The 27,193-nt window shown below is 36.2% G+C and overlaps 1 protein-coding gene and 1 pseudogene across 11 annotated transcripts in view; one reads left to right on the forward strand and one right to left on the reverse strand.

The window, feature by feature from the left end:
- The window catches only part of TDP1 (tyrosyl-DNA phosphodiesterase 1), a 200,728-nt gene that overhangs the window by 89,010 nt on the left and 84,525 nt on the right, over positions 1-27,193 (reverse strand). The gene's annotated exons all lie outside the window — the stretch shown is intronic.
- On the forward strand, positions 15,132-26,442 carry LOC130453768 (NADH dehydrogenase (ubiquinone) complex I, assembly factor 6-like; annotated as a pseudogene).

A 27,193-nucleotide genomic window follows, 5' to 3' on the forward strand; every position in this document is an offset into this window, starting at 1 on the left:
GGTACCCCCACAGCACTGTCGGTTTTTTGACACAATTGACCTACCCCTTTCTTCTGATTGTCAATTTCCTTAACAATAATATTCGTTATGTCACTTTCTGAGAACAGATCATAACTAGATATAAGCTGTAGGTTACTCAGGTCCACTAAGCATCTCTCCATTGTCCTTTAGATCGCCCACAACTTTGATTCTTTGAAAACTAGTGTTCTAAAACTCGTAACCATATGCCAGAGCATGGAAAACATTTGTCTTAAAAAGACAGGTTTTTTCCTGGAAAACAGGGTAAGAAAAAATAATTTAAGCACCATTATAAGTCTAGACGTATTTCAAGAAATCATAAATGAAAACTCCTGAGATCTATTGAACTAGAGGATAAAGCCAAGATGGAAAAACCCAATTCCTACCTCCTGAAAAGAAATTCAAAAGGGAAAGCATCAGAAATGACATAGCCAACATTTAGACTTCAGAGTCAAAGGAAAAAATACAGTATGCATCCAAAAGGATGCAATTTGCTTATCAAACAACTACAGTTAGGAAACATCACACAAGACCTAGCAGCTTCTACTTAACAAGAAAAGATATTGGAATACAATTTTAAGAGGCAAAAGAGAGACTGACAATTCTTGTCAAATTTTATTAGTCAGGGGATGCTCCTCTAGGGCATCTCATTCTATCCAGGACACCAGGATTGTCCAGTGACCATCTTACCTGAACATCCTTTTGTTTTCTGAGTTATTTTCCTTCAACAAAGATGGCTTTCTTTACCACCTTCTAATTCTTTCTTCCCTTAAATACAATTTCTAAATCTTTTATATAGGCACATTTGGAACTGTGATGTTAATCTAATTAGATGATTTCCATTTTTTTTTTGAAGGGTAAGAGTTTGATATAAAAATCTGAGCTGATCTTTTCCATGTTTATCCTTCCAGCTTCATCTAAAAGTGTTCTCAGAATGGTTTTCTGATTTGGATGTCAAAATTTTTTTTTAATTTAAGTCATTATATGAGGTGATACTTCACATAATCTCCTGTCATCCTTCTTCATAATATAATAAATGAGTTGATATTTTAAACCAGTGTTTTCCATCATCTACCCTATCTTTATGCTTGGCAAATAAGTGAAGTGTTTTATGACCAAAACCTTTTTTCAGTTACTTTTTCTCTTTATTATGGTAATGGATTTACAGGAAGGAAATTTCCATAGGCTATTATTGTATTTTGTGTCCATGTTCTTTCTTCATATTTCTATTTCATCATTAATAATTTGTTTAAATAAGTCAGGCTGGAATTGTGTGACATATCTTTTTTCATTTTAATTTGTCTTTGTAATTGATTTTTCTTTACCAAGTCAATTCAAAAGTTACTTTCAAAACAGTGACAAATCATTTGATGCACATTAAAATATTATTTAACTCTATGTGTGATGTTATTCTATACTTGCAATGTTCACCGACTTCTGATGCTTTTCTTGAAAAAAGTATTGATAATGGAGACAGCTAGGTGGCTCAGTAGACAAGCAGTCAGGCTAGGAAATGGAATATTCTGGGTTCAAATCTATCTAGAGACACTTCCTAGATATGTTGACCCTAGGCAAGTCACTTAATACCAATTGCCTAGCCCTTACCATTCTTCTGACTCAGAAATTATATTTAGTATCAATTCTTAGACAGAAGGGTTTTTTTTTTTTAAGTATTGACAATGGATAATCAGAAGGTTTCTACATAGTCTTGAGTCTTTGGTCACTTCCATTCTTTGTTATAAATTCATAGTTTTCAAAAGCTTTTGGTATCCTCATCCATGTCTACCTCTGCACTGAAGTCACCAGAACATGGAAGAGAGGAAATAGGAAGCATGCAAGAGGCACATGCAGTGGCTGAGTGGTGACCTGCCAGTCAAATGAGAGGTTCCATTTTGGAATGTTACCAGGAAAACAGTTGGAGGCAAAGCCAACGGCTGGCTGAACTCTGATTATCCCTGTTGCCTTGTACCAGGGAAGGAGGAAGGAGTTTTTTGTTTTTAACCTTGGAGGCAGAAAAGAGTGGTGGCCTGGTGACTTTGAAGGCAGAAGAAAGAAGGACAGTAGTCCAGATATCTCTCTGACTTGCTCTGTTGATGAAAGACATTTCTCTCAATTTGAACTCTATCCCAATATCCTTGAAATCTAAGGCTCACTGTAGTGTTGGGGAAATCCCCAACCCTCTTACCTCCATTCTCTATCTTTCCCTGTCTTCCTCAAATAAACCCTTATTTAAGATAAAAGAAGATAAAGAATATTTCATTTGAAACATCATTAACTCACCCTAAGTGGTTTTAAAAGAAGAAGAAGAAAGGGGGAGGGAAGCTGAAGAGGCTGAAAAGGGAGGAAAAGGGAGGAAGGGAGGTATAGAGGAAGGAGGAAAAGACAGAAGAAATAAGATAATTGTCTGATCTTCCATTATCTATCACCAATCAAATATACTCCCTTATTATTATTTAATACAAGGGTCATATCAAGTACTTTATAGAATTATCTAGCCTCTTCATCTTCTATAGCAGATGTTAGTAAATAAACAGCAATTGCTTGAATACTGCTTTTTTTTTTTGCTTCAAGAAATTCAAGATGATTGATGGGACAAAATTAAAATTCTTATTGCACAAACAAAACCAACTCAATTCATCCTTTTATTTACCTTTCTAAAGATGGCGCCACAACTTCCTTTTTTTATCATGTTAAAGGCAAGGGTCACAAAATTAATAGGATTCCACTCCCCCAGAATTCTGACTACTTGCTGATCACTGGAGGAATATCTCACATTTAGAGTCCTCATAGCCAACACTCAATTTATAGATGGTCTAAAACATGTGATTCTTAGAACTCTCTGTCCTCTCTTTTCACATCTCTGCCACCATCATGGCAGAAATTGGTGTCATATCTTATTTTTGTTTCTTGGGTTATCATGGCCAAAAATTAATCACACAGGGGCCTATGCACTAACTGACATGACTACACTTAGTTTGGCTGGTTTTTGAAAAACAGCTGCCCCATTTCCTCCTGCTGCTTCCCCCCCAAAAGATAAGCAGATGCACAGTGAAGCTGGGACCCAAGTGAAGCCTCCCCAGCATGGTTTAACTTGGCAGTATTTGTGTTCTGTTAGTATAACTTCTGAGAATCCAGAGTGACCTGCATGACATGATGGTGCATCAGAACACAATTTGTTCAAAACACTCTTGAATGTGGATCCTGGATTATAATTGTTCCTTGCCTGGCATATGCTTTCAACAGCATGAATACAGTACTCTAGATACAATACCAACATCAAGGAGGGAGAAAAGGAGGAAGGGAGGAAGGAAAGTTGGAAAGGAGGGAGGAAGGGAGGAAGGAAAAGACTGAGGAAAAGAAAGGAGGGAAGGAAGGAGAGAGGGAAGACTTTATTATGTGCCAAATATATTACGAGCATGGAGCAACCAGGTGGCACAGTGGATAGAGCATTGAGCCTGGAGTCAGGATTGCTTGATTTCAAATGCAACCTCTGACACTTATTAGCTCTGTGACTCTGGGCAAATCACTCTATACTGATTGCCTCAGTTTCCCCATTTGTAAAATGAATTGGAGAAAGAAATGTTAAAACCACTCCAGTATCTTTGTGAAGAAAAACTCAAATAGGGTCAGGAAAAGTTGGGTATTTCTGAAAGAAATAAGCAACAAAAAAGAATATGCCAGAAATGGTGTAAAATAAACACTATATAAATACAACAATGTGAGGTAGATACTACTATAATCATTTTATAGGTGAGGAAACTGGCAGTCAGAGGTTTCCTCAGGATCAGAGAACTAATAATTGTGTGAGGTCAAATCTGAAAGTGGGTCTTCTAATTCCAGACTGAGCGCTAACCATGGTGGTAACACTTAGTTGCCACTGAAGATGTAAGCTCCTAAACATGGTGGTGTTGCCAGAATGCTTTGGTTTCCAGTAGGCTAGGGATGACATCTTGCCCAGGACCTAACATTAAGGCAGTGTGTTGACAGACAAGATCTAGGTATATCTGCTGTTTAAGATGGTATGAACAAAGCTTCCCAGTAGGCAAAGACAGTATATTGGTGTAAGATCTCCAAGTCTTGCAATTTCAGAAAAGTCAAGCAGTTAATCAGGAAAGGCCCCCAAAGTGGGCAACAGGCAGACAATTATATCGGAAATATTCCAAGTGGGCAAAAGAGAACCAGGGAAACCTGGCAGCAGGCAAAAGGATCAGGTCGAGGAAGGCAAAAATGATTAATATGAGAAAGAAAGACATCAGATGGGACAATATTCTAATCTGCAAGACAACAGGATGAAGCAGGCTTCTGTCCTTTTATAAGGACATGGGAGTAAGATAGGAGATAAGGATGGATAACCATGTTTTATATGGAAGTGGAAGGCAGAATGGTAAGGCAAATAAAGGAATGAGCTATTTGATTCTGAGAAACATGTCAAGGGTTTGGAACCAAAATACAAAACCAAGAGCAGGATGGGAGACAAGGCTAAACTATGAAAGTCAAGTACGAACAGGCCCTTCTAATTTTCTTCTTTAAGGCATCAGCTTTGTCCTAGAGCCTGTGCAAGAATGGCCTTAGGTGGGGCAGAAGCTATGGGAAGTAGACATTTATGGGGCTTTGTGAGAAGTGACTGCATGTATCCTTTTCCATTGAGACTGATATTGACATTCTATGCTTTTTTTAAAGCCTGACATTTATTCAGCAAATATTTACTGAGTACCTGCTATCAGCTGAGTACTGTGGGAGATACAAATATGTCTAACATAGCATTTCTACCCCCAAGAAATTTATAATCTAATAAGAGAAAATATTACATTGGTAAATCTGTGATTTCATTAATGTGTCTCCTTAATTCCCTGATGCAAGGGGCAACTTCTCATGCTTTCTCATCCTGTCTGATTTTGGTCTATAGAATTATACAAATGCTTTTCAAAGGAGCCATCTAATATAGTGCAGGCTCCTTTTTATTGTTCCTCTCTGAGGAGGTATGAATATATCAATTAGTATGTACAACTTAATGGGTCAGAGTGAACTGGAGTGGAGGGCGGTGTTCTGATACAATGACATAAGGCTTTGTCTTTGGATCTCTTCTAACAGTGTAAATAAATGCCATTGTCCAAAGGACTTACTCAGCTGACATAAAATGCAGAGGTCTATGAAATTTGTTTTCAATGGCCAATAATTTGCTTGATTATACATATATTTAACAGAGATTTTATTTCTCTTATGTTCTCAAATGGAGGTGGTGAGGTAGGAGGGCAGAGAAAGAGACACAGAGAAAAAGATTCTCTCTGGGAAGAGTGGCACAAACCTATAATCTCTGCTAATGAGAAGGCTGAGGTTGATGGATATATGAACTATGAGAGTTGTCAGGTGTCTACAGCAGTATGTGTAGCAGTCCACCCCTATCTAGGGACAAGGGAAACAGAATGTACAGAGTGGCTTAGAAGAGAGCATGCTCAGTCTTGCGCATGGCTAGGAAAGCCTCTGACCCTTGACCCCAGCTTCCCCCAGGTGAGGCGGGAAAACAGGTTTCTTTGTGTTTACCTGGCTAAGATAAACCACACCTATACCTTGTCATTAACCAATGATTATCATCCCTATGTATTGTGTATATTTGCATATCAAAGACATTAAAAGCAGAGCCACAGCAATCTCCGCCCTCTCTTGGATCTCAGCTCTCACTAATCTCTCTTGGCCATTGGCCAAGTTCCATCTTTAATTCCTTTCCTCCTCTATCTCTCTCACCTGGGACCTGGCTTTCGGCCAGGCACTTTCTTTTCTCTATCATATCTCCGACCTGTGTGGTATTAAATTTGGATCTTTGGATGGAATTAGCCTTCTGAGAAGTCTACTGATCGGGGTTCTGCTGTGGCTCCATTATAATCAATAAGGCCTGGTTTTCTGACTCATTTCTGCCATCTCATATCTGTAACTTGGCTCTGCCACGCCTCTCGCGGTATCCAAAACTTCTATCCTTTTTCTATCTTCCTACCTTGTGGCTTCTCTCACCCAAGGGGCCACAGTATGGCATTAACATAGGGATAGGGAGCCCCCCAAAAGAAAGAGCCACTAAGTTGACTGAGGAGAAACAAAATCAGCTCAGGATGGAAAAAAGATTCTGTGTCAGATCGTGAGCAGCCTGTGAAGTTCCAGCCAGGGCAGTGTAGGGAGGAGTAGGGAGAGAGAGAAAGGGAGAAAGGAAGGAACAGAGGGAGGAAGGGAGGAGGGAAGGAAAAAATGAAGGAGGGCAGAAGAAAAGGCAGGAAGGCAGGCAGAAAGGAAAACTAGATCTCTTTTGTGAGTCAGAATTTTTTTTGTACTTTCCTTCCCTCTCTATGCTACTATACTTCATATTTCTAGAATTCTTTTTTCCCATGCTTTAACAATTCCAGTGTGCCCCCTAATCCCTCATCGGGATCTCTCAAGTCTTAATTAAGAGTGTCTGTACTCTCTATGATTCTTTGATCAACAAAAACGAAGTCCTGAAAAACAGCAATCTTTCCATCTTCAAAGTAATTTTCCTTCCTATCTGCCAGAAACTCCAATAGGTAGAATGAATGACAAGAAGATAGGTCAATTTCTTGCCTGACTCTTCTTCCTCCCTCTCATCCATCCTTCACACCACTGTCAGGAGGTGTCACACCACCTTCCTAATATACAAGTCTGATCACATTGCTCCTCTGCTCAAAAAGCTTCAGTTAGCTGCTGCCTATTTAATTAAGTTCAAATACCTCACCCTGGCATCCAAGACAATCTAAAATCTGGCCCCAACTTACCTTTCCAGCTTTATATAATACCACTCGTATCTATAAACACCACACTCCATCCAAACTGGACCCTTAATTGACCTATGATCTCATCCTGCCCTCTCTAGACACTGGGTCTATATCTCTCTCTACAAGGAAATAGATTATCACTTATCTTTGCTTAGTGAGATATTTTTCCTTTCCACAAGGTCCAGAAAAAGTGACCCATCCCTCCTTCATGAAGCCTTGCAGTGACTTGCTAATACTACTATTCTAACTTGCATCAGTAATTTGTGCATATGCTTTACAAGAGGTGGCACAGTGGAGAGAATACTGGGTCTAGAGTCAAGAAGTCTTGAGTTCAAATCCTATCTGGAAAATTCACTAGCTCAATGACCTATGGTGTAAGTCCAGTTGTTTGCCTCAGTTTCCTCAGCAGTAAGACAGAGATAACAGTATCCATTTCATACGATAGTTATAAAGATCAAATGATATATTTATAAAGCTCAATGTAAATGCTAATTATTATTGCTCGTACAGTAGTAACAATAATAAACCCAGAGGAAGGTTTATTGGATGAATTCTCTATGGAGGAGTTAGGATGAAACAGGATGAGGGGGAAAGGCTGAGGTATGATCAGTTCCAGCAAAGGGTGTGCCCACACTGATGTGCTCATGAATCCATCCAGATAGTAAAGTAATAACTATTCCTAATTCTAAGTGCTTTCAGGTTTATAAAATACTTTTCCTTATTAACAATCCTATGAAAGAGAAGTTCTACATGTATTATTAGCACCATTTTACAGATAAGGAAAACGATGCTCAATGAGTTACATGGTTAAGGAATTTACTCAGGATCAAACACTTAGAATGTATCAGAGCTTGAACTTGAGCGCAGAAATTCTAGATCCTAAGTGTCTAAGAGTCACAGAATCACAGAAAAGAAACTTAGGAGACCATCTGCTCCAACCACTTCAATTTACAAATGAGGAAACTATGGTCTAGAAAATGGCTTATTCAAAGCCTCACAAATTATGAGATCCAAAAGACAGACAAAGGCTAAACTTCTTTGATGTAGAAGAAAACAAACAAACAAAAAAAAAAGTTATCCCAAGTCTCAGACTAAACACCCACATTCACTAGGATCTCCATCAGAAGTGGCTTTCTGAACTAGAGATTCCAAGTATCACACTTGAAATCTGGCAATCAATTTAACTGAAAATTTGTTGCAGGAGTGGACAGTAGGGGCTCATTAGAAGGGTGAAAAAAGGACCAGAGAACAAAATATAAACCAAAAACATAACTTCTGAAAATCTGTTCAGGGCTCCTTTCAGACTTTCACTAGGGACCTTTTTGTTTAGAGCTAACTTTCTGGTGATGTTCTAAAACCAGTCTCTGGTGTCCAGGAGAGTTGCTGACTAGCAGACATGGTGAAAAAATGTGTCTGGGACTTGCTAAGTAGGACTATTATTCTGGTTCTGGGCCAATAAACTTCCAAGATGGTAATTGTGAAGATGTTTATAGACCAATATGATTTGCACCAAGAAACTTAGAACAGGAAGAGGGAAAAACATTTTAGTTGTGACTTAGAAGAGCTAAAAGGAAAAGACATTAGACAATAGTAAAATAGAAAAGAAAAAGGGAAAGAGAAAACATTTTCTAAGCTCACTTGGAAAAACAAACAAAAAAAAAACACCTTAAGCAACTCCATAGCCAAAAGGGTATCTCTTGTCCAGTCCTGTACGACAGCTCCCAAATTTCTGCTCATTCAGGTCTCTTCTCCCACAACTAGGTACCTCCTGCTGGTTGCCTGGCAACCCTAACAGCCCTCTCTAGCACGTTAAGTATTAGCTGACAAGGAGCTTCACTTCTGCCCACCCACAATGCAGTTGTCAAAATTGCCCTCATTTGGCTTGCCAATTATTCCCAGTCACTATCTTCTGAACCAAGGCTTTCTCTCTACAGAGCTCATCTTTGCCTACTTGGTTTTGTGGTAAAATTTAAGCATTATATTTGTCATATCCCAATAATTTCCATAACAACAGACTGTCGGCAAAGACAAGATGATTTCATTGCAGGATCAAAACAGATGGTAGAAAAAAACCTTATTAAAACCATAAATATCTTTCCATTAAAAACAGTCAGATAACAAAAGGAAAATATCAGTCAAAAACACATTTTCCATTAAGTTCAAACTAAAATATCACATTTCTTGTAAGCTCTTGCAAACATATGTCCTGTATGCACCTTGGCTTAGTATTTGACAATATACATTATCTAACAAGTTTCAAAATTAATTGAAGATTGATTACATTAACCAGTCCCTTGTGGCTGCAATTGAGATTAACTCTAATATTTTATTTTCTTTAGTTACCAAAATAACACACATACTGATTTAATTTTGAATTGTCTTACCTAGGATCTCACTGTGGCCTAGTTAAATCATGGCATTTCTCTGTTAGAAGGCCAAAGAAGATATCTATGTGTCATACTACCAAGTGGGGGATAAGGAGGAGGAAAATTCTTCATGAATTAGCTACAAAGGAAATGTTAGCCAACAATAAAAGTTTGACAAAAGTGAGGGGGGGGGGCTATCTTAAAAAGTGATGTGATGATCTTAATTGAAGCAAACAAAGTACAAATAAGTATCTCATATCTAATTTTAAGGAAGAGATCATTGTTCCACAAAGGCCATAGAAAACTGAACATCAAAAATTGATCAACTAGATTGTGGACACTTTGGTAATTACAAATCTTAAGATGAAGGTCCATTCGACTTCTGATATATAATTTTCCTTGACATTTGAAGAATTCAAAAAGTCAGGAATGTGATTGGACTTCACCTATAAGCATATAAATTTTGTGTATAGCTCATGGCTCCTTGAGATCAATGAGGCACTCTTTTTGCTCTAGGACTCTAGGACTGGTATTCATCCTGATTAATGCAGATTAGAAATATATAACCCATTTCCATCTTCTTGGTATGAACTATGTTGGAATTAAATATTAGAATTTATTCACCATTCAAATTATCTCAGTATATCAAAAAAAATTTAGTTACATTTTTTCCCAAAGTATTTAATGTAGATTTTAGTTCACAAATAAGCAGATACTTTCTCTTTTCAACAAGGGGGAAAAATCAGTTAGGTAAATATTATGTCAATGGAGGTCTGTGAATAAGAGTTGGAAGATTACTTTCAGGGATGATTGATAAGGACTTCTGAAGTCTTATAAATCTGAGAATCTATGAAATTGTCATTAGGACCAACATGACTGCTAATATATTCATTCTGCAATCAACCTCCACTACATATCTTTCACAACATAAACACATCTGCAACTTCAGTTTTGATCAAGTAAATCCTCTGCCTGGCATGCTCTCCTTTTCTCCCTCAACACTGCCTATTGAAATTCTTCTCACCCTTTAACATTTAGTTCATATATAACCCTTCTCTTTTCTCCTAAGCACAATTAAATTCTCCCACCTTAAACACATATGAAAACTTGTTTACACATCTCCTAAATATGCAGCATACCGAATTTTGTACTAATTATTTCTGCATATGCCATATTAAGACCTGTTACAAATAATGGAGAACAGGGCCTTTCAGAATGGCATTTTAAAAGACTGCCCACTAAGAATATCTTAATGTTTAAACCCAAATTCTACTAAGGACCAATGCCCTTCCTTGGCAATGGCCACTAAGACATTGCGGGAGCTAAACCCTAATAAACAGAGTAATTTGCTTAAAAAAGATGTTTACTGAAGACAAGAAAGTCTTTAGATTTTCTGGGGAAATTACTAGCTCACTTAGTACAAACATACAAATCTATCAAGGGATTTCTATCAACTCAAGTAGACCACTTAATCCTTAACAGTAACACTAAGCATATAAGATACAAGATATAGTTTCCTGAAGAGGATAGAAATGAATTAGAAGAGCCAATGATATTCTGTTGCTGGCAAAGAAAGATAGATGTTTCTCTGGCCAGAAGAAAGAAAAAAAAAGAAATAAAGAATTAAGGCTTTTGTACCTATGGCCAATAAAAGATCAAAAGAGTTAAGCTTCTCAAAAGACCTGTGTCTTTAAATACCACTGACTATTTCTATTCTGATCAGATCACATCTTTACATTGGTCCTTTTTGAAAATGAAGGACAAACAACCACCCCAATTAATGCAACTAAGAAGAAGCTCTGCTCTATACATTAATGAAACCTTTATAGCTGAGAATGACTCTTTTATTGAATTATAGATTCAAGGATAGAAACAAGGCAGAAACAAAGCCAAAACATCCCTACTGAGTCAATGACAGGTGTGAAACAGGTACAAATTGAGTCAAAGAAGATGGCATGAAAATAGAAATATCTTGTGGATGGTTGAAGAAAATCAGTTCTATCCAGTTCAAAATATGAGTTCTAATAGTGGCTGTTCATTATTACTTGCTAATTGTTTGGGAGGAAGAGAGGAAGGAAAATGTTTCTACATGTCACCCTCTCCACCCTTGTCCAAAGGAGCTCTAAAAGATGAAAAATTTGTGAGCTCTGAAAAAGTGAAGATTTGGATTTTTCACTGGTGTTAGTAGTAATTCCCCTGGAATGTCAATGATGTTTACATCAGAAACCAAAGTAAAAAACTACATAGATTGAGAAAAGAAGCCTCAAGGGAGCATTACTTCTTCAGGACAGAAAGGCTTCAGGCCTCTACAAGATCCCAACCCTCACAGCCCCAGAGAAAGCTACAACTTGAGGGAACTTCTTGAGGACTCCAAGAAAAGAGAAAAATACTTCCAATTAGAAGCAGTGAATTACTCCTTTTCCACAGATGGTCAAGTTGTAGCTGGTGGGATAGAGGTGCCTCCTAGTCAAATGAAAGTAATAATCTTTAGAAAAGAGCTTCCTAATTCAACAACCCATCAGGGCAAGAATTAATACTCCCATGTTACTAATGAGGCAAGTAAAACTAAGACATTAGCTATCTCACTGGGCATATTAAGTTCCAGAACCACAACTACAAATTGAGCCCTCTGACTCCTACACCAGAGCTTTCATGGTTCCAACCTAATTAAATGACAGAACCCCTTTGGGCCCCAGGATTAAAAGTAAAATAGAAAATTCAAAAGCACTTAAAATGGAAAGTTACAACCAATTTTCACAAAAACATCAACCTATGTGTTACTTAATTGATAAATCACTAAATGATTCCTTGAGTTTATACTGTTTAAAACCATGTGTTTTTCATGATTATCTACTAGGAAAAGCCCTGTGGGGGCCTTTAGGAACAAATGTTACTGCCAGGCTTCAGTAAACAATATGGAGCAGGGGAAGGAGGTGATATCTGAAAGGGATAGTCTGAAAACAAATAGCCATTATTTATTGATATACCAAGGAACAAAAAGAGTGTATAACATAATCACTCATTTTAAGTAGAATAGAGAAAGAGCAAAAGAATAGGCTTAGAATTAAAACCAGGGCTCTCATGCTCTTTAAGCCTCAGTATTCTCATCTTTAAATAGAGATAACAGTTATAAATACCCATCCCCATAAAGTTATCAGCCTTGAATGACATGATATAGAAGAGAAAGTATTTTGAAACCATAAAGTCTCATAGAAGTAGAAAGTACCATTATTATGATTAGAATAGACAGAAAAACGTAGATGAAAAAGTTGAGAGGGATGTCTAAAAAAATGCTGTTAGATACTCAAGAGGGTTACTGAAAAACAAATTTTTGGGAAATACTTATCTCTTCTTATGTAGAGGCATAGTATATTACTCTAGATATTTTACCAAAAAAAATTTTTTTCCATAAAGATTAGTTTTAGTCCAGAACTGGTAGATCAGTGATGCTATATAACTGCATAAATCAATGAGACCCCTAGAGAATAACCATGGTTTAATCAAAATTCCAAGTAAAAGTAAACAATTGATGCAAGGCCATGAAATGACCAAGCCTCATTTAATCCTTTTTGGAAAAAGAAATGAGGAGGGAAAAAAAAGCACCTACCATCTATTTTATCTAAGAGGATGAAATGAAATAAAAAAACAACATTAATATTGTCTTGAGATTTCTATTCATGACCTGAAGCACTTAAGAGATTTATTGTCTATAAAGAAATGGTAGTTAAAATAAAATGAAACTCCAGAGGAAGTTAATCTCCTCTACTTTTTTATCATACAAAAGGATTAGGATCACCCAGTACAATATGATAGTACTCATTACTAGCAGTAGCAATAATAATAATAATAATAACAATGATAATAGCAGACATTTACAAAGCATTGTAAATGTAAAAGCATGCTCTTGTCTCATCCCCAAAACCAACTCTAAGAAAGTTAATTCAAGCATTGTTATCCTCATTTTGCAGATAAGCAAAAGTATGCTTAGAGAACTACTAACTTAGGGAGGTGATGGGCTATCATAGGGAAGAGAGCCATGGGAGGTAAAACTAACAATATGGCAGAGAAGCTGCAGAGGCAGATTTAAGCATGATGGGAAGAAACAGAATCCCACAATTCCAGGTACATAGCATGTGCTTAATAAATGTTTATTGATTTTATGATCAAGGATCATAACTCTGGCTCCCTCAATCATCAATGGACCTGCTTTCAGAGAACAGAGCTGATAATTCAAGACAAAAAAAGGGTGCAAAACACAACACAATCTGAACAGGAGAATTCTTTTCCTTTAAACAGTTTCAGCTGGCAAACATTTTGATTTCTTTCTAATCTTGTTTGTAATGGGTTCATGAAAAATGTCACAAATTAAAAACAATGCCCTGAGTATTTATTTTGAAAATTCCTTTCGTCAGAATATGAAACCAAGCTATCTTCTGCAAAGCCTGGAGTGAGTATACCATGTCTTAATGTGGAGTATGGCATCTGCTTTGGACTGAGGTTTCTGCTGACTGTAAGTAAAGTAGATAGCAGAAGTGAGCAAATAGATCATTCTATTTCTGTTTGAAAACATGGTGAGATCCCCCCTCCCTGTGAAGATTGGATTTAGCTATCTCCTGATTGTAACAATGAAGATACTGAAATAGAAATAGAATAAGTAAACTGAAGGGAAACTATTACTTACTGAAATAGAGAGGTAAACTGAGGGGAAACTGTTTCTTCTGCAATGACTGCTGTTCTCTATCATATGACTAGAGAGAGCTGCTAATGTGACCTGAGGCTGCTTATTTGTAATGGAGGTAGGAATAAGAAATGTTGAAGGATGCTGATACAGGGATACTGGTACACAGGGGAACTGCTACACAAGGGAACTGCTCTGATGTTTACTCTGGGGTCTACCTACTAATCCCTACTGATGGCTGCTGGATCAGTATCTTTCTAAACCTCCTACCCCCTTCACTCCCTCTCTCTCCAACCCTCTCCTCCCTTACTTCCCAATTCTTCTTGAAGCCTTTGGCTTCTTCCCCCCACCCCCACCCCAAGTGAACCATAAAGATACTCTTTTCTTTTCCTTTTCAAGTCAGGGGGTTTATTGGGATAACAGGATAGGAAACTGAGGTGAGAGGGATGAGGATGACCCTAATCTAAATGAGGGATTGAGAAAGTAGTCCAGTCACAAGCTGTGACTCTTAAGACAGTTCGGGAGGTGGAGGACAACAGCTTTTAAATCTTCTTTCTTCTTCTTCAAAAATCAGCAAGGTCTCTCAGCTTAGCCCAGAGAGAAACAAAGTTCAAAATCTCTCCTTCAGCCTGGCTTGTCTCTTTTCTCAGCTTCAACCCCAGAGAAAAACAAAGTTCAAAGTCTCTCAATTTCTTCTGGCCAGCTCAACTCTCAAATAGACCACCAACTCAAAAGCCAAGTTTCTCCTTTTTGTCAACTTCAACTGTCCAAAGCCAGAGAATCCCAAAAACCAAGTCAGCCCCACAAGGGTCTTTCAGCCAGGTTTAACCTCCAGGGAGAGAGAGTGACTCCAAGTCCAGATCCCTCCTTCTGGTCAACTTAACTGCCAAATCCTGGGAACATTCTGTTTTGGAAACTCCTTCTTTTGATTGACAGATAAGTCTCCACATTAGGTCCCCAGTGTCTTGCATCTTGGTTTACAAGTTCTCTCCATGCCTCTACTACAATACTTAGCTCTTACTTTAAAGTGAAGCTAGAACTTTAAGCTACAATCTATCTTTAGATATTACTACAAAAAGGTGTTAAGTAACTATAAAAGGTAAATTAATCACAAAAAGGTTAAGTAACTAACAAAAGGTGAACTTAAAGAAGTGTTAAGTAACTCAAAACGATATAATCTAACCAAAGAAGATGAGAACTAAAGAATGGGCAGTCCTAGAGAAAAACATCTGATGTGATTGGTAGACATGAAAATTTAGAGGAGGGGACACAAGAGTAAAAGATCTATAAAAGAGGATGAAAAGTTCAGATTGGGACATTCATTTTGAGAATATACATTCGTTCAGACATTTCGAATACAAGCGACTGGAAGACCAACATCCAGACTTAAGACTGTCACCTTTGGTGAGTGAAAAGCTAACTCAGTGACCCCGTCTTTCTGGAGGCATGAAGCCTCCAGGAAAGGCCCAAACTTCTTGAGACTTTCTTCCCCTGGCTGGGACTTAGAAATTCTAACTAGAAACCAGAGTTCGTTCTCTCTCTCTCTCTCTCTCTTTCTCTCTCTCTCTCTCTCTCTCATTTCTTAATTCCTTTCCTCTATATTAATTAAAATCACCATAAATTTCCAACTGACTTGGGTATTTTATTTGGGATATTCCCTGGTGACCAAAAATTAATTTAGATTTCATCACAACCCTAAAATTATCCATCCCCAAAAATGACCTTTGCTGTCACACATGAATTATCTCTAAAAACAATTCTCTTCTAGGCCTTCTAAGCATACTGAAAGCAATAATAGCATTGTTAGTGATGATACTTTTAATTATTTTTTATCCTGCTTAGTGGGCATGCAAACTTCAGATTCAATATGTACAAAACCAATTCTATCATCTTTCCCACACAACTAATGATGTCTTGAGATTTCTCTATGCCATTGACACAAACATTCCTTTAGCCAATAAGACCAGAAACCTCAAGTATTATCTATCATTAACTTACCTCTTTCTTTCATATTCTAGACCAGTTATTTTCTAATGCTATCTAGTATTCTGATAAAATGCTTCTTGACCCTAATATGCTTTGTAGCAATGAAACAGAGGAAATAAAAAAGATGTCCTTTGATCAAGAAAAGGCAAACCTCTGGTTTTGGTCAAAAGGTTTTTTGGGTTTTTTTTGTTTTGTTTTGTTTTGCTGCCTCAGTGTTACTATAGTTATTCAAACTGGAAGGGGATATGAAAAAGATTCTAATTTCACAAATTCTAGAGCATAAATTCAAGAGATACAGTTTAAAATATAGAATCTATGCTTAGTGTTTTATTCATATATGACTGTTAAAGATTAAAATTTGTGAAATAAAGATGTTTCCTTCAGAAAAAGTAATTTGACAAAATACATAAGAGAAGGAAATTACACCTAACAACATGGAATATTCACAAATTGAATTTCCCTATAAAAGAGAAAATTTTAGAAGTTACTAAATGGATAAAGAGTCACAACCTACACTGTGGGTGACAGACAGAAATATACTTGGTAAAGAAAAGATACTAATAGATTTAAGATGAAAGGGTACACTGAACACTACCATTCTTCAGAAAATTTCTGAAAATCTGGTTTCAAAAATACTGCAAAGCTATATTCAAATTAGAAAGCAACAAGGGATAAAAACAAAGGGATTTTAAAAGTACTACTGATATTGAGAGAATGTTAAATATGTACATACCAAATGGAAGATCAACTAAATCTGTATAAGAAAAATTAGGTGAATTGCACAAAAATTAAATAGAAACTCAATAATGCCAACATTTTAACAGAAAAGACCATTTTATATATTTTCTATAATTATACTTTGTATACAACATATATTCTGTACTTTATTAAATAACAAAGGTTAACTAAAAAGAAACCATACATTTAAAATGAGTGATGAAAAACACTAGATTTAACAGAAGTACATAGAAAAGTGGGAAATATACATATTCTTGTACAAAAAGAAATGATAATTCAGAAAGGGGAGATTGTTGGATATCTTTCCAAATTACAAAGTAATAAAATTACTAAGTAACAAGGAAATATTATGGCTTTAAACAGATTAAAAATAACTTGTTGAATATTGCTGGGATTATAGAATAAAATATTAGAAATAGTAATGATTTATAGAAAATATTAAATATAGTAGCAAGTTATTCAAGATAACAAATACTAAAAACACCAAATTCATAATGCTTAGCATTTATATTAAAAAGATAAAAGTAGAAATAAGATAGGTATAGATATCAAAAGAAAGTACAAAACAAAAATTAAGAATCATTTAAGGAGAGAAATTAAAGGAGAAATTATTGAAATAGAAAATAAGAATACAATTAAATCAATAAAACAAAGCTTAAAAAAACCATTTAAAATAATTATAAAATGAATTGCCTATTAGGAAACTTAATCAAAAAGGAAAGAGGAAAATTAAATTTCCCAAGTCAAAAATGAGAAGGGGATGGTCTAAATGAACAAAGAATAAATAAAGAAAATGATCAAGTGGAAAGCTGTATACAGATAGATGCTAACAAAATGAGGAATATAAAGGATAGAAATTTATGAAAATATAAAATATTTGGATTGAAAACAGAGAACATAGAGAAACCACTCTTAGTAGGAGAAATTAAACAAGCCAGTAATGATCTTTCACATAAATTGTGCCAGGAACAGCAGAATTAAGAGACAAATTTTAATCAAATGGTCTATAATACCTCTACTATTTCTGTTTTTAAAAACAGAAAAAGACAGTATTGTACTAGGTGAGCATGACCCTGGTTTCAAAAGCTGGTAGAGATTAGGCAGAGATGGAAAACTAATAATACCATTAATGTGAAAAAACTAGATAAATATTTGCAAACAGGACATAGGAAAACAATTTAGAATTTGTGTGAAGTCTTGAGATTCTCTTGAAGGTTTTTTTACTGAAAAGAAAAAATTCCCCCTCAAAAAGCTGCCCAGTATGATACCATAAAGAGTGACAGGCATAGAATAAGTCAGAACAATATCAGATGAGAAGTCTAGTAATATGGAGATAGCAATAAAACTTATAGTCTCAATTGTCCATCTACAAATGCAACAAACAAGATGAAAGACATTCCTCAGAATAATTTGACCTCGCAGGTTTCACTGACATTTGTTGGGATAGAACTAATGACTTTACAGATGAGGAAACTGAGGATAAAAGGGTTAAATGACTTGCCCAGTGATGAAGCTGAATTTGAGTTCAGGTCTTTCTAACTCCAGGCCTGCTGTACCATCTACTGTGCTACCTAGTAACTCAAAGGAAATCTAGTAAGTCCCTATTGCCTCTGGGACAAAACATAAACTCTGTTTTTTTAAAGTTCTCTACAGCATCCCTCTAACCTACTTTTCCAGCTTCATTATATATTAGTCTCCCCTTGCCATTCTCTATGTTTATGTCTAGCTGTTTCTCCCATTTCTTTGCCTTTCCACTTGTCATCTCTTAAGTCTGGAATGATCTTCCTTCTCATCTTTTCCTCTTAGAAGAATTCCTCACACAAGAAGAATATTAAGACATACATTTTTATACCACACTTATTATATAAGGCTGCAAGCTGCATGAGAACAGGAATCATATGCTAACAAAATCTGGACTCTTCCTCCATTGAAAGACTCCATATAAAGTAGATAATGAGTAAATGTTTAGTCCTTGGTGGATTTATATATACTTAATAGTTTTACTCCCCAAAATCAGTGACTTGCATTATAAGTACTACCTGAACCAACCAGGTCACATCCAAAACCAAATAAATTCTCTCTCACATTCTTCCAATAACTTTACACTCAAGTAGATTTGTTTTGAGATGAAGAGAGTGATTGCAGCTTAATGAGAGTAAGAAATACATTTCAATCATGATTACAAATACCATGTCTCATGATCCCTAAAGTCCATCAGTTTACTTCTGGCTTCCCAGTGCCTTCTTACCCCCATGAACAGTCATTGCAACAATAATCACATTATTCCCTCAAAATCCAATGCCCTTCTATCTTCCTATTGCTATTTTCTTCATCCTCAACTCTTCATTATTATTCAGTTGCTTCAACTGGGTATAGTTGGTCATGATGCCATCTGGGGTTTACTTGGCAAAGATATTGGAGGAGTTTGCCATTTCCTTCTCCAGCTCATGATAGACAAGGAAACTGAGGCAAACAGGGTTAAGTAACTTGCCAAGGGTCACACAGTTAGTAAATGTCTGAGGCCAGATCTGAACTTGGGAAAATGAATCCTCCTGATTTCAGGCCCAGCCCTCTCTCCTCTGCACTACTGAGCCTTCACCCCATTCCCCCACAAACTCTAGCCAAAGTCTGTTATCTTCTCTTTCTGATTCTACTCTGTGGCTGTTCATTATTACTGACAAAAATTAAAAAAAAAAAATAAAACCTGAAGTCTGAAGTATTGACACCACATCAAATGATCTAGTGAATCTATTCTCATATATCCAGCGAAGGGGAAGGAAAGGGACTGGCAAGTCAGTAAACAAGTGTATATACTATGCACCATGCCCTGTGCAAAGTGCTAGGGATACCAAAAAAAAAAAGGCAAGGAGCAATAGGTGACTCAGTGGATAGAAAGGTAGGCCTGGAGGCAGGAGCTACTAGATTTAAGTATGACTTCAGACACTTCCTAGCTGGGTGACTCTGGGCAAGTCACTTTACACCAAATGGCTAGCAGTACCTCTCTTCTGCCTTGAAACTTATATTTAGTAATGCTTTTAAGACAGAGAATAAGGTTTTTATTAAATAAAATAAAAGGAAAAAACCCAACTTTGTAAAATAAGATATATATATATATACATATATATATGATAAATTGAATTGAGGGTAATCTCAGAGAGAAGGCACTAAAATTAAAGAAGACTAAAAAGGAGTCTTTAAGAAGGCAGAACATTAGCTGAGACTCGAAGGAAGACAAGAGGCCAGAGGAAGAAGAGCATTCCAGGCACAGAGGACAGTCAGTGGAAATGTCTGAGGTCAAGAGATGGAGTATGTTGGGTGAACAACAAGGTCAGTGTTATTGGATCATAAGAGTATAGAGAGAAAAGTAAAAGATTGGAAAGGTAGGAAGAGGCAGATGAAGTGACTGAAAAGTCAAACAGAGGAGTTTGTGGGTGATGCTGGAGGTAATGGAGACCACTGGAGCTTGTCGAATGAAGGAGGTGACCTGGCCAGACCTATATTTAGGGGAGGTCAGTGTGAGAGCTGAGGAAAGGAGGGGATGGTGTACAGAGAGTCGTAAGGCACACAGACCAATCGGCAGCCTAGTGCAGCGGTCTAGAGGGGAGGTCATGCAGCTTCATTCTAGGATGGTAGCTGTCAGAGGAAGGGGGAATGGGGGACATATAGGAGACAAGTTATAAAGGTAGAAAGATAAGACTTAACCACTGATTCATTATTGGAGAAGAGGAAGGAGATGAGAGACAGGAAAGAATGACGGATGACACTAAGTCTGCACACCTCAATAATAATAGGGAATTGAAAAGAGGTGTAATTTTGGGAGAAAGATAATGGGTTTAGTTTTGGACATGTTGACTTGAAAATGTCTATCAGCCATCCAATTGGAAATGTTCAATAGGCAAAGGGGGTTGTAAGACTGGAATTCAGCAAAGAGGTGAAGGCTGATAATTTGGAGACCTTGAAACTTTTGGGCAATTGACACAAAGTCCCATTTGGTTACCCTACTTAGGGCTCTGCCCATTGACACTGTCATCCTTTCATTGTTTCTACTTACCTATCCTGTTCTCTGTAGTGAACGAATCAAACATGTATTCTTATAAGGATCATTATGTAGGCCATGACAGTCCCAATTTCTGAATTGTTCCACAAGGATGCTAAATCATGTTCCATTCTCAAGACCCGTATCTTAAGGCCCTTTCTCCTTTCTGTAGTACCTTCTAATCTAATATTAAGTAGAAATATTTTATAGTACCCATCACAAAATCACAGCCTTTCAAAAGAGTTTTATTTTCTAAAAAAATCCCTACCTTCCATCTTAGAATCAATACTATGTATTGGCTCCAAAGCAGACAAGTGATAAGGAGAAGGCAATAGAGGTTAAGTGATTTGCCCAGTGTCATATAGCTAGGAAGTGTCTAAGGCCACATTTGAATTGAAGACCAAAAGAGGTTTTTGTTGTTGTTGTTTTTGTTTTTATCAGCAATACTATGAATGAACAAGCATTTATGAATTTGTTATAAATATTTCAAATATTTATTAATACTACTATATTACATATACTAATATATATTAGGAACTAGGGATAGTTAGGAGGGAAAAATATCCTCAAGTAAAATTTCATTCTAATATGAAAATACAATATAGATGAATGAACTGATAAATAAGACATAGTTTTATATATGCATATTATTTCTTTTTGTCAAATGATGCCTTATCTAATAAGGGGAGCAAAGAGGGAGTTTATTGGGTGTTTCAATGTAACAAGCTAATTAAATTTTTTTTTTTTAAGGAATGGGGGCCAGGAAAGGGAGTTTTCACCTGGAGTGTCACAAGGACTGACTGGAACCATGAGGCAGTCAACTGTTACATCTTTCCAGGAACAACTATAGTAGTGACTCTGTTATTGGTCCCAAAGGAAGAGATGGAAAACAGGGGCAGTGAGGGGAATTCACACTCAAGGAAAGCAGGTCAGATGACAAGATGCCTACACTGGGTAGGCCCTGGTTTTCTGGTAAATGGATAGATGGAATGTGAAGCATGACTAATTACAATGAGTTGGGTGAGTTTTCATCCACTCACTCATCAATAAAAGACAGCTCATCTCTAAGTCAGAGTAGCAAAGCTAAGAAGACAGTATGTCTGGAATGGGGAGAATGAAAATAGGAGACTAGAGGGGGACAGCAACAGGATAGGGGTGATCTCAGGAAATTCTCTTTAATATAGCTACCACTTTACATATGTTTATGAAAAAAAAAAAGCAACTTGTCTTAAAACTGTCTCTAGAGAAACAGTATCTCTCATTAATTTAGGGATATGGTTTTCTACCAAAATTCATCATTTTTAGTCTATTGTACTTTAATTAGTAGCTATTGACACCAAGTGACATTATTGAGTCACACAGAATTGCCTAATAGTCTGAGTTCAGACTAGGAGTCAGAAATTAATGGCCTAGTCATAGCTCTATTCTGATTTACTTTTCAAGTAGATAGAAATTTCTTTTTTTCCCCTGGGAAATCTCTGCTCTACACAGAGAGAAACTCAATTATGTAAGTTCTGATCATCCCATTTTCTATTAATTAAGAGTAAATGAAAGTATAAGAAAACTTAATTGGTATTGATGCTGATTCTTTTTTCATTTCTCCCCCCTCAATTTCATATAAAAGAAAAATTTTAACATTTGTTTTAAATTCTGAGTTCCAAATTCTTTCATTCTCCCTCACTCTCCTCAACCATCCTTAAGGAAAGCATTTTATTATAAATTAAACATGTGCACATCATGCAAAACATTTCCATATTAGCCATGTTGCAAAAGAAAACATAAAAAAATAAAGTTTCAAAAGTATACTTCAATCTGCAAACATACTATATCAGTATATACTCTAGAGGTATATAGCATTTTTCATCATTAATCCTTTGAAACTGTTGATCAGAACAGCCAAATCATTCACAAGTCATCATTGTACAATACTACTGTTACTGTGTACATATTCTCCTGGGATCTGCTAATTTCACTTTGTATCAGTTCATATACATGTTTCCAAGTTTTTCTGAAAGCATCCTGCTTATAATTTCTTAAATAGAGAAAAATATTCCATCAAAATCACACATTACAGCTTTTTTTCAGCCACTTCCTAATTGATGGACATCCACCCTCAATTTCTAATTCTTTGCCACAAGAGCTGTTGTAAAAGTCTTTATACACACGAGACCATTTCTCCTTTCTTTCATCTCTGGAGTACAGATCTACAGGTGGTATTTCTTAGTCAAATGATATGCATAGTTTTATAGCTGTTGGGCACAGTTTTTGGTGCTAAATATTTCCATATTACATTTCCTTCTGAATAGCAATATAACCCATGCCTTCAAGTATGAAATGCACTAAGCATAACCAAAAATTGTATAGATGATCTACCTATCATTCTATCTATACACACACATACAGTTAGTAAAAAACTACAGTTGTTTCTATGACATAGTTTATATAATGTTTGGACATACTTATCTTACAAACATCTTACCTCTATGAAAGGATTATACTAATATATATGGTTTATATTGGTATATGCATGAATGTATACATATATATGTCAATACTTCAACATACCTAGAAAATCAGATGGATATTTCCATATATTTATATATATATATATATAAATATGCAAAGACATGTGCAAATTTCAGAGAATATATTTACAGCAGAAAGCAAGGTCCCCTGGCACAAAGTCTTCAGTTGGCATTTAATACACCTCCAAATGTGGCTCCATTCTACATGTCCAGATATCTCATAATAATCTCCTCACTTCTAAATTCCAGATAAGCTTGAGTATAATCCTTGAACACATTCAGCGTTCTTCTTCCTCTGTATCAAAAGCATACATGTGCCATATGCTTACAATTTATCTGTTTACAAACATAAATTAGGATGTAATAATTTCTTTCAAAAGGAGTCTTTAAAAGGGTATCTGGCATTTTACACTTAAAATGCTGTTTTATGTACAATTGAAGTGAAATGCAAATTGTAGGGAAGAGATTTAACAGAAAGAACAAGGTACTCTGCTTTTGTTGTTCCTCTGGCAGGGATCCTCAAATTGGCAGTGAACATACATATAAATATAGCTCCAAACTTATCTCACAATGTTCCTCCCTCACTTTCTTTAAATTTCAGGTAAAAAGGAATGTATTCCTTGTGTACATTGAGCATTCTTCCTCTGTACCACTACAGATAACTCCTATGTTTGGAATACTCACTTCCTCCTGATCTATTTCTCTCTGTGGATGTTTTGACTCCTAACTCTAGAGTATAGAAGAGTGGAAAGGATGCTGGGTTTGGAATTAAGATGATCTAGGTTCAAATGCTGGCTTTGTGACTAAATGAGCAAAGATGGAGGACTATCAAATTCCTTTCATGACCCAAATATGGTATGGATACCTGAAACAGAGAAACTCAACAGTCTAATTTCCCTAATGAAAATTGATGCAAAAAATTTAAATAAATATACTAGCAAGGAATTTCAGCAATATATCACAAAAATTATACAATATGTCCAAGTGGAATTTATATCAGGAATGCAGAACTGGTTCAATATTAGAAAAACTCTCAGCATAACTGACCACATCAATTAAAAAAATAAAAATTATAATATCTCACTAGAAGCAGAAAAAGCTTTTTACAAAATATAATACTAATTCCTATTGTAATAGTGATCTAATACTATCATCAAACATCATCTATATATAATATAGAAGTATTCCCAATAAAATGAGGGTGAAGCAAGGATGTCCATTACCACTATTATCATTCAATATTGTATTAGAAATGCTAGCTATACAGGATGGTTTCAGAAAAATCTGGAAAGACTTACATGAACTAATGAAAAGTGAAGAGAGCAGAACCGGAAGAAAACTGTAGACAGTGACAGCAATATTTCTTGATGAATAACTGTGAATGATCTAATTATACTCAGTAATGCAGTGATCTAACACAATCCCAGACTCATGATGAAAAATGTCATCTGCCCTCTGGATAGAGTCTGAAAACACAACTTAAACATACTATATTTCACTTCTTCATTTATTTTAAATGAGATCTCTTCAACAAAATTACTAATATGGAAAAATATGTAAATTACACAAGTTAAATCTATCAGACTGATTAACATGGGGGTTGGGAGGGTGGGAGGGAGAGGCAGGGAACAGAGAGAGTTTGGAACTCAAACTAAAAAAGAAATAAATGTTAGGGGGAATCTAGGTGGTTCAGTGGCTTGAAAGTCAGGCCTAGAGGTGGGAGGTCCTGGCTTCAAATCTCATCTGACAAGGCCTCACTGTATGACCCTGGGTAAGTCACATGACCTCCCCATTGCTTAGCCCTCAACACTTTTCTGCCTTGGAACCAATAAATAGTATTGAATTTAAGATGGAAGATAAGGGTTTAAAAAAATTTTTTTAAGTAATGTTTAAAAAATTATGTAATGTGAAAAAGTAAAATATTAAAAAATAATAGAAATAATTTTACTAACACAGAAAAAAAGGAAATACTCGCTTATAGCATTGAGATGAAAGCAACAAGGAAACAAAACTATCACTCTTTGCAGATGACATGATGGCATACTCGGAAAATCCTAGGGAATCAACTAAAAAACTAGTCAAAATAATTAACAACTTTAGTAATGTTGCAGGATCTAAAATAAATGCATAAACCACAGCATTTCTACATAAAACAAGTAAAGCTCAACAACAAAGAGATACAAAAAAATCCATTTAAAATTAAAAAATAATAAAAATAATTCCGAGAAAATAAAAAAAATAAAATAATTGTGGAGAGTACAAAATATCTGGGAATGTACCTGTCAAGACAAACTGAGAAAATATATAAACACAATTACAAAACCCTTTTCAAACAAATAAAGTCAGATCTGAACAATTGGAATTGAGCCAATATGATAAAAAATGACAATTTTACCTAAATTAACTTACTTATTCAGTGCTATTACAATCAAACTACCCAAAAATATTTTATAGAGCTAGAAAAAAATAACAACAGAATCCACCTAGAGGAACAGAAGGACAAGAATGTCCAGGGAATTAATGAAAAAAAATGTGAAGAAAGAGGCCTCACAGTTCCAGATCTCAAATTATACTACAAAGTGGTAATCATCAAAACAATTTGGTACTGTGATCTTGAGATGAAATACAACTGTGTCCAGTCAGAAAGAAGCCCATAGCAGTGAATTATATGCATGAAGCTATTCTGAAATGGAGACTATAAAGAATATTTATGTTGCCTGTTACTGCCCACAGAAGCCCAATGATCTGATTTTGCATTACAGACTCAAAGATCTTAGAAAACAACTGTTAAATACAATTAAAGTTTTGGAGGAAAAGTGTGCAAGATATGTATTTGGACAATCCATCCCATCAGCCAGTAGCCACTGAATTGTGGAAATCAGTCAAGAGACATAATCTAATTAAAAGACAGCTTATGAAAATGATCAATTAAAGAGAAAAAAAATGTAGATAAAGCACACCAAAACACCCAACTAGAAGCATAAGCAAAAAACATACAAAGTTCTTTTTTACTTGACTCTGAAAGTAGTACTGAGTGAAACATCTCTACACAGACATTGCTACAAGTCATACTGGGAAAGCACAAAGCATCATCACCTGCTTGAAATCTCTATCATGGTAGTAGGTAAAAGACTTACTTATTTTGATAAGATATTTGCTTGCTTCATGCTGTTTCATGAGAAGGTTTTTTTACATAAGAATCAAGGTAAAAATGTGAGATGTAGTTGATGACATTGCAAGGTAGGGACATCTTCATTTAAAACATGCCAGATCTTTCCAAAAGAGCTTATTTCTTCTTTATCTTAGGACAAATATCAGGTAGGACATTTTAAAGAGGATGTCTTTAATTTTTAAATAGTTACATTGATGCCTTGTTTTTACATCTTAGTTATTCTGGATGTCCTTCATTCTATATGCTCATCATTACTCCCATTCCATTCCTAAGAAGCCTCACTTTGTAACAAAGAAATAAACTAAGTAAGCAAGAACTATTTCACCAATATAGGAGTCAAGAAGGTGGTGTAAAGGCAGCAAAAGTTCAGACCTCTGAAAACCCTTCCTTACCGATTACAAACTAAATCCACCTAGGGGACTGAAAATCAAACCTAGCAACAAGACAGAGCCAAGGAACCCTCCTCCACTGGCCTCAACATAAAAGGTATGCCCACAAAAGCCAGAATTCAACAACACTCGGGTTTAATGGGAAGGAACAAGGAAGGTCCTGGGACTCCTCTCCAAGCTAGAACACTAAGCCTCCAGCAGCAGCTGGACCATCTGGGTGGGCAAAGGAGATGGTCTGGAGGGAGTACCTTGCGGGCAAAGCTGTGCCAGGCTCACTCAGAGCATCCAAAACAGGCAATGGGGAAGCAGTTAGAGAAGAAACACAGAGCTCAGAGCAGGAGGCATAGTTGCAGCAGCAGAGACACTTCTTATTGCCCCCACCCCCAAGGTTTTGGCCTCAGGGCATATCCAGCAAGCAAGCTGGACTTAATCCCATCAAAGCTTCCAGAGGGCAGGGAAGCTCAAGATCCAACACCCCTCCCCTACAGACTGCTGGACTTAACCCCATCAGA

The sequence above is a fragment of the Monodelphis domestica genome, chromosome 1 (assembly GCF_027887165.1).
Source record: "Monodelphis domestica isolate mMonDom1 chromosome 1, mMonDom1.pri, whole genome shotgun sequence".
Lineage (NCBI taxonomy): Eukaryota > Metazoa > Chordata > Mammalia > Didelphimorphia > Didelphidae > Monodelphis > Monodelphis domestica.